Raw genomic sequence first — 8,502 nt, 5'->3', positions numbered from 1 at the left:
CAGGGCTAAATGGGGACTAGTCAGTCCTGAGATCAACAGATGCCCCCGTCTGCTCAGGATAGTTCATTGCCAGGAAGGACTGTGTGATATATACCTGTCCCCAGGGTAGGATGCCTGTGAGAATCTATTCAGGCCTGCTCTTCTAGGCATTAGTAAGACCTCCAAAAGGGTCCTTAGTGGCACCTTTGTTCTAAATATCCCATCGTCCCCACTCTCCCCAGGCTCTTTGTCCCTCAACTGGCCAGCATGGTCCATGGTAGACATAGGATTCAGGTTGCACTAACGCATTCTCTCACAAGAATCTGCATTAAGACATTATGAGACACCATTGATTTGTTCATTTGAGTTGAGCTGAACTTAGTCTCTGGATTAGAAAAAAGATTTGGGGATGTCTATTTTCTGTGACAGGATTCTAAGAGCAGAGAAAGCCAACACATTTTTAAAAGGGGTGGGGGTGGGTGGGGATGGGGGTGGAGTGTACCAGGTATTGTGCTACCTCAGGGGTGATGGCATACACCTTTAATCCCAGCATTCAGGGAATCTGAGTTCGAGGCCAGTGCTACACAGAGAAACCCTGACTCTGGGGGAAAAAAAGTGTGTGTGGATTGGGATGGGCAGGGTGGGGGCATGGGGACCTGAGCACAGGGCAGCGCCCTAGAGAAATCCTGATGATTGTCCAGTTCCTACCTCTAGTCCTCTTGGAGATATATCTCTATCATTTACCACTCTTCCCTCTTCTGTAACACCAGTGATACTCAGTAGTTATACCGAATAACCTGGCTCTTGGTTAGTAGGGGCTCAAAAGAAACTAGAAATATTCCTTCCAGGGCCATCTGAAGCAATTCAGGTCTGTCTCCACCAGCACACTGAGCAGTGATTAACAAGGATGTGGGCTGGTGCTCCTGGAAGTCAGACAGCGGCCTTTCCCTACAGTCCTGCAGCCCATCACACAGATGTGACAATCAAAGGCAAAACCAACAGGCAAGACAGCTGGATATCAAATCAGAACACTGGACTCACGTAGCTTGAACAGTACAACATGGCCCTTAATGAAACACCACTTCCAGGGCCTAAAGAGATGACTCAGTGGTTAAGAGCACTGGTTGCTCTTTCAGAGGGCCTGAGTTCAACCCTCAACAGCCACATTGTGGCTCACTACCACATATAATGGGATCTGATGCCTTCCTTTGGTGTGCATGAAAACAGAGGACTCTGTATTAAATAAACAAATATTTTAAGAGAATTCTTTCCAACCTCATCTGACAATGACTAATCATGTTCTCATCCTATATAATGTCTCTACCAAGCCAGGGGTCAGAAGAATGTTTGTCCAGTATATTAGTCAGGATTCTCTAGAGTCACAGAACCTATGGGTAGTCTCTATATAGTAAGGGATGATGATGACTTACAGTCTGTAGTTCAACTCCCCAACAATGGTCAGCAGCAGCTGTGAATGGAAGTTCAAGGATCTAGCAGTTGCTCAGTCCCACAAGGGAAGCAGGCGAAGAAGAATGAATTTCCCTTCTTCCAATATCCTTATGTAGGCTTCCAGCAGAAGGTGTGTCCCAGATTAAAGGTGTGTACCACCACTCCTGGATCTGGGACTTACTTGTCCCAGGCTGATCTTGAATTCAGAGATCTCCTTGCCAAGATCCAGGTCAGAAACATGTGTCTTCCAGCCTCCAGAGCTGGATCAGAGGTGAGCCTTCCAATTCTGGATTACAGTTTAATCCAGATACAGTCAAGTTGACAACCAGGAATAGCCACTACACCTAGCTTGAGCAGGGTGTTTGGCCTGGGAGGGACCTGCATTGGTTGCTCTTCCTATTGCTGCTGTGGCAGAGTACCTGATGTAATCAACTTAAAGAGAAATGATTTCGGCTCACAGATAGAGGGTATAGTCCATCGGGGCTTGAAGGACTGGTGATAGGAGAGACTCATCCACACACAAGAGGCAGAGAGGAATGCTAGGGTTCAACTTACTTCCTAGTGTTAGTCAGTCCAGGAACCCAGCCCACAGGATGGCGCTGTCCACAGTCAGGATGGATCTTCCCACCTCAGTTAACCAACTACTTACAAGAACAAACCATTCATTGCACTGAAGCTCACCCTGGGAATCTGTGAGTTTATTGGGTGTGCTGGGTAAGGGACTGCTTACAAGAGCTTTGGTGACACTGAAACTGTCTTAACAAAAAAGCTTCACCCTGAAGGGATAATGGCTTTCCCACAGCTGCCTTCTCCACTAAGCTTCCCCAGTCTAAAAATCCTATGACCAACAGCCTGTGCCAGAGTGATATGCCCCACACTGGGTACCAAATGTATAAAAAATATCTATTAAACTTATCCTGATTGAACTTTAAATAAATGAGACTCAAACTACGGTGTTTATTTATTGGGATCTGCACAATTGAGATTGCCCCTCCCCAATCTAAATCTCTAAATACTGACGCAACTGTGTTCCCCAAATACTTGCTGTTTGAAACTCTCTGGGTTACTTCTGTTCCAGCAGTCTGGGATCCTGTGGAGGCATGTCGCTCTGGCATATGCTGTTAGTCCATCATGGCTCCTGGAGCCCTCCTGTTCTCCCATCTCCTCTTCCACACTTCTCCTCCTGGTCACACCTGGGACTTCCAGCCCAGTAACTCAAACTCCACCTCATTCTATACCTCCCAGTAATTGGCTGGCTGTTACCAGTTTTAAGTAAGCAATCGTTTTAAACTAGGGAACAAGGTTTCTATATCATCACTTGGTGTACATGAGAATCTGCTTGGCCAGGGTGGTAACCAGATCTTGTGGGTCAGTACTGGAATACATTGCAGACCAACCCTCAGCACTCGCCAGACCACATGACCATGTACAATTAGGACAGAATTGGATTCAAATTGCTGGGATTTAGAGGCTTCGGTCTCAAGACCTTCCCCACCTGGTCCCTCTCTGAGGAAACTGACCCCAGTCAGTAGGCACAGCTGATCCAATGACAATGGCCCTGCTTTGATGAAGGACTGAGTTCTGTAACACCAGTCTTGAAATTCTGTCATAGACAAGCCCACAGGTTGGTCCCCTAGGTGATTCCAGGTCACAACAAGTTGACAATCTGTATCAACCATCTCAGGGCCCAACAAGGTTTCGTGATTTGCAGATGTTATGTACCTCAGTGTGTATTGATATTTACATATGCAAACACACATCAAGCTGTGTGTTAGGGAGATTCCTCTGTGAAAGTATAATACATCATACTACATTTTCTCCCAAATGTCTATACTCAGTCTGAATCTTTGAATTGTTCTCCCGGGAGATCCTTACTTGCAGCAAAACTGTAATAAAAACTTGACATATATATGATACAACAACCTGCAAAGTTTAACATTTCTCTTTAATCTTCAAGTCCCTTCCCCTTCTGAGTTCTGATCTTTGTTTTTTTAAAAATATAGCCGGGCATGGTGGCGCACGCCTTTAATCCCAGCACTCGGGAGGTAGAGGCAGGCGAATTTCTGAGTTCGAGGTCAGCCTGGTCTACAAAGTGAGTTCCAGGACGGCCAGGGCTATACAGAGAAACCCTGTCTCGAAAAAAAAAAAAAAACAAAAAATGTATTTATTTATTTATTATATGTAAGTACACTGTAGCTGTCTTCAGACACTCCAGAAGAGGGTGTCAGATCTTACTACAGATGGTTGTGAGCCACCATGTGGTTGCTGGGATTTGAACTCAGGACCTTTGGAAGAACAATCGGTTCTTTTAACTGCTAAGCCATATCTCCAGCCCTGAGTTCTGATCTTTTATCTTCCTATTATTCACTCCATTTTCTAGTCCATAGACTGAATAACCTTTAACCTTTATCCACTTGGAACTAAGTGTTTCAGGTTTTGGATTTAGAAATATTTGCATATACATAGTGAGATATCCTGAACACGAGACTCAACATGGAATATGCTTATATACATTATTTATTTATTAATTGTTAATATTATTATCATTAGTGTTCTCATGCAGCCGAGGCTGGCCTTGAACTTCATATAATAATGACCTTGAACTGACCCTCCTGCCTCCACTACACCTGCTTTCTTTTGTGACAGATGGTTGAGAAAGGTTTTCTCTATGTAGTTCTGGTTGTCCTGGAACTCTCTACTTAGATCAGTCTGTCCTTGAACTCACGGAGTTCTCCCTCCCTCTGCCTCTGAATTCTGGGATCAAAGGCTTGTACCAGTCCCCCCCTGCTGGTTCTATGTGATGGTGAGGATCAAGCCAAGAGCTTCATGTATGCTAGGCAACCAACCAACCAGCCCTTAAGGTTTAAATTCTCTCTCTCATTGTAACCCTGGCTTTCCTGAAATATTCACTATGTAGACCAGGCTGGCTCCAAATTCAGAGATCCACCTGCCTCTGCCTCCTGAGTGCTGGGATTAAAGGCGTGTGCCACTACACACAACTTTTAATTTAATGTTAAGGATCAAACTTAGGGTCTTGATAAGTACCCAACCACTAAGTTATATCCCCAGCCACATACACTATTTTAAAGTAAGTTTGTGTGTGAAAAAGTTTCATGGAGTGGATTTTTCTGCTGCAGTACTGTGTTAGCACTTTAAAGATTTTGAGCCTGGTCTTACATCTCCCAAAACAGCAAACAAATTCCTGATTTTGGAGCATTATGGGTCCAGACTAGAGATGCTCAGCCCAAATGTGGGAAGAAAAACAAGTGGACCTGACCCCTCAAATACCTCACAAAGTCTGAACAGTCTTTTGTTGCAGATTTGGAAGTATTCTGAAGTATGTTGAGTATGTCAAGGTGGAAGAAAAGAAACCAAACCTTCTAGAAAGCTTTACTTTATTATAGTATAAAGAATTTAATGTGGAAAGCTGGAGAGATGGCTCAGCATTTAAGAGCACTGGCTACTCTTCCAGAGGACCAAGGTTCAATTCCCACAACCCTTATCTTATAAAAACCTGTAACTCCAGTTCCAGTGGATTTAACGCCTCTTCTGGCCTCTACACTGCAAACACATAGTACAGAAAACTGTGCAGTCAAAACACCCATACACATGAAGTTAAAAAAAAAAAATTCAGCAGGGTGTGGTGGCACATGCCTTTAATCCCAGTACTCAGGAGACAAAGGAGATTGGCAGATCTCTGCGAGTTTGAGATCAGCCTTGTCTATAAAGTGAGTTCTAGGACAGCCAGGGCTGTTATACAGAGAAAAGAGAAACCAGATCTCAAAAAAAGGAAAAAAAACTAAATTAATTAATTAATTAACTAAAAAATAAAGAATTTACTATGAGTTGGGTGTGGTGATGCCTGCCTTTAATTCCAGCACTCAGAAAACATAGGCAGATGCATTTGTGTGAGTTTCATGCCAGCCTGATCTATATAGTGAGTTCTAGGATAACCACAGCCAGGGAGATATATATGTATGTGTATGTATGTATATACACATGTATGTGTATGTATGTATATACACATATGTATATAAAACAAAAACAAAAGAAAAATGCTGTGAGAATAACTCATATATGGTGGGCATACTGAAGAGATGGAGTTGTCTGTATGTCTAAGGAATAGTGTTGGTGGTAGAATAGTTTTTGAGACAGTCTCAGTAGCCCAAGATGACCTCAAATTCATAATCTTCTTGCCTAAGTATTCAGAGTGCTGCAGCTACAGGCTAGAACTCATCTTTAACTATGAATAAAGTTCCTGAAAGTACTCCACTTTCCAAGGCTAAGCAGAGAGTTCGGGAGATTACGAGCCCAGAGCTATGGAATCTTGGGCTATCTTTAGCCCTGTTAGTGGGCATTATTGCCTTCTTGTCTGTGAAGCAAGCCCTTTGGGATATATACAAACAGATGCCTAGCCTCTACCAACCAAAAGGCTACAAATGGAGAGAGAGAGAGAGAGAGAGAGAGAGAGAGAGAGAGAGAGAGAGAGAGAGAGAAGAGAGCGAGCGTCTAGGGCCTAGAACAGAGATTTGTCCCTCTTAAGTCATCTGCCTAATATTTTCACCCATATATTTTACAAGTTCCTTCTTCAAAGACTTCGTTTGTTCTCTTACTACAAAAACTTCATCAAGCTTATCATGTCAGATTGAATTTGGGATGACCTATTTAGCCTCAGACTAAACGATCTCTCGTTACATCCTTTGAGGTGAGAGTTAAGTGTTTGCCATGGACATAACCAATATCAAAATTGGTCCTTTAAGATTACAATATTCCATTATAATCACAAAATAAACAAAAAATAAAAATTAAACTTGTATCCCCAAATTTAATTATTTAGTTTATATTAAATGTGCAAAGCACCATACCTCATTCCTAATTGCTTCCTCTGAAATGCTCTCTTCTGCTGTCTGCTCTTTCAAACTCAGTTGTGTGTGTGTGTGTGTGTGTGTGTGTGTGAGATTTGACTTATGTGTGTATCTTGCATGTGTGTATCTTGCATGCCTGGTACCCAGGAGAAGACACTGGATTCCATGGAACTGGACATGTAGGTGGTTGTGAGCCATCACACAGGCGCTGGGAACGGAATCTGCATCCTCCGCAATGTACCAGCTGCTCCTAGCCGGTTAGCTCCTCAGATGTGACTTTCACACGCTGACCTTTGGCTATCTGCTCAGACTGAGAATGGGGCTCTAAGTTGTCTGGTCAGTTCTGTGAGGGGCAGGGTTGATGGCTGTGGTGTTCCCAGGGGATTCACCAGGGACAGGCCCTGTGTTAATTTCAATTTGTCCAATACCCTTAGAGGATCCTATGGCTGCTTTCTGCCATTAATCTACAAGTCAAATAGACAATGCCCAGGTCACAGGAAAAGGCCGCTGGAACCTTTTTTATACTGACCCTGGAAATTTCTCTTCACCCCTCACAGCAAAAGACCTCCACTTTGTTGTGCCCGATGTCCCAGGCTGCAGGAGGATGTGGAGGACACTGACCCGCTCCCCTCCCCAGCCCAGCCCCCACCCCAACACAAGGGCTCCAGGTCAACATCCTTCCAGCTGATCTGCTTGAGGTTTACAGTGATTTTTAAGGGTTTTTGAGACATCTTGCTGTTTGAGGTTGGCCTTAAACTCAGAATCTCCCTGCTCCAGCTTCTCCAGTGCTGGGGTTACTCAATGAACCCCCAAACCCTGGATTTTGGATCCAGAGTTCTTGGCCATGCATTTTCCTATCTCCAGACTTTTGTTCAGTCCTTTGTCCTTGTCTTTATGAGCTTGTCCCCAAAACAGTTTTTTTTTTTTTTTTTTTAAATCTCCTATCATTGGGGATATTGACTTAAATGTACATGATCTACTGTCATAGAGTTAAAACTCCTATTTCTTTAAACTAAAAACAAACAAACAAGCCAGGCATGGTGGCGCACGCCTTTAATCCCAGCACTCGGGAGGCAGAGGCAGGCAAATTTCTGAGTTCAAGGCCAGCCTGGTCTTCAGAGTGAGTTCCAGGACAGCCAGGGCTACACAGAGAAATCCTGTCTCGAAAAACCAAATAAAACAAACAAACAATTATCTTGAATCCAAATGACCACACCAGGCAACTTTGAAGCTCTCCACGAGAAAGCACCAAGTGCACAGGATTTTCTCAGAAGCTCATGACAAACCTGCAGAGGTTATGATTGTTTTATAGAGGGACAAAAGCATCCACATATTTTATTTATGTGCACTGGTGTTTTGCTTGCATGTATTCTGGGTGAGGATGTCAGATCCCCTGGAACTGGAGTTAGTTATGAGCTGCCATGTGGGTGCTGGGAGTTGAATCCAGTCCTCTGTAATTAGCAGCCAGTGCTCCTAACTGCTGAGCCATCTCTCCGTCCCCTGCATCCGCTTATTTTAATCTAAAGCATAAGGGCCAGGTCAGGAAGGCTTTATTAGAGTTTATTACAGATGTTAAAAATCAATGGGTATCACATTAAGAAGTTTTTCTACTGTGAAAAGCCAGCATGGAACCGTGTTGGGCCCACACTGCGGGCGATGGAGTTCATGTTGAAGGTGAGCAAACCTGCTCTTCGATCCATGCACGCTGTGGCTCACTTCAGCCTCCATGTAGATACATACGTCTCTCATTTCTCGATTTGTACGTTTTCATAGGGAGGGGGAATGTCTGGATTTGAGATAATTCAGAAAAAAAAAAAAAAACCCAACTGTTGGGGAAGATAAGCTAGAACCTGATACACACACAATTGCAGCCACACTTCATCCAGTTGCCTTGAGGTCAGAGACAAAAACGTAAGGAAGAGGCACAAATCCAAGCTGGGAATGGGCACATTTGTCTCCCACCCCCGACACCCCAATTCACATCCATCTCGAGCTGCACAGGCCTGTGCAAACATTTGTGAATCTGCAAAGCACACTTACTGATACAAAAATGCTGGGATGGCGGTCAGCAAGGACAGATGGGGAACTCACTAAGTAGCCCAGGCAGCTCACCCGCCCGGCTGGCCCAGCGTGCAGGGAGCAGGGTTCTTCTGAACTAGTGAGTCTGAGGAGGTTTCTTTCTTTTTCTTTTTTTTTTGGTTTTTCGAGA

The sequence above is a fragment of the Mus pahari genome, chromosome 1 (assembly GCF_900095145.1).
Source record: "Mus pahari chromosome 1, PAHARI_EIJ_v1.1, whole genome shotgun sequence".
NCBI classification, from domain to species: Eukaryota; Metazoa; Chordata; class Mammalia; order Rodentia; family Muridae; genus Mus; species Mus pahari.
The sequence above is the reverse complement of the archived record's forward strand: the minus strand, read 5'-3'. Positions refer to the sequence as shown.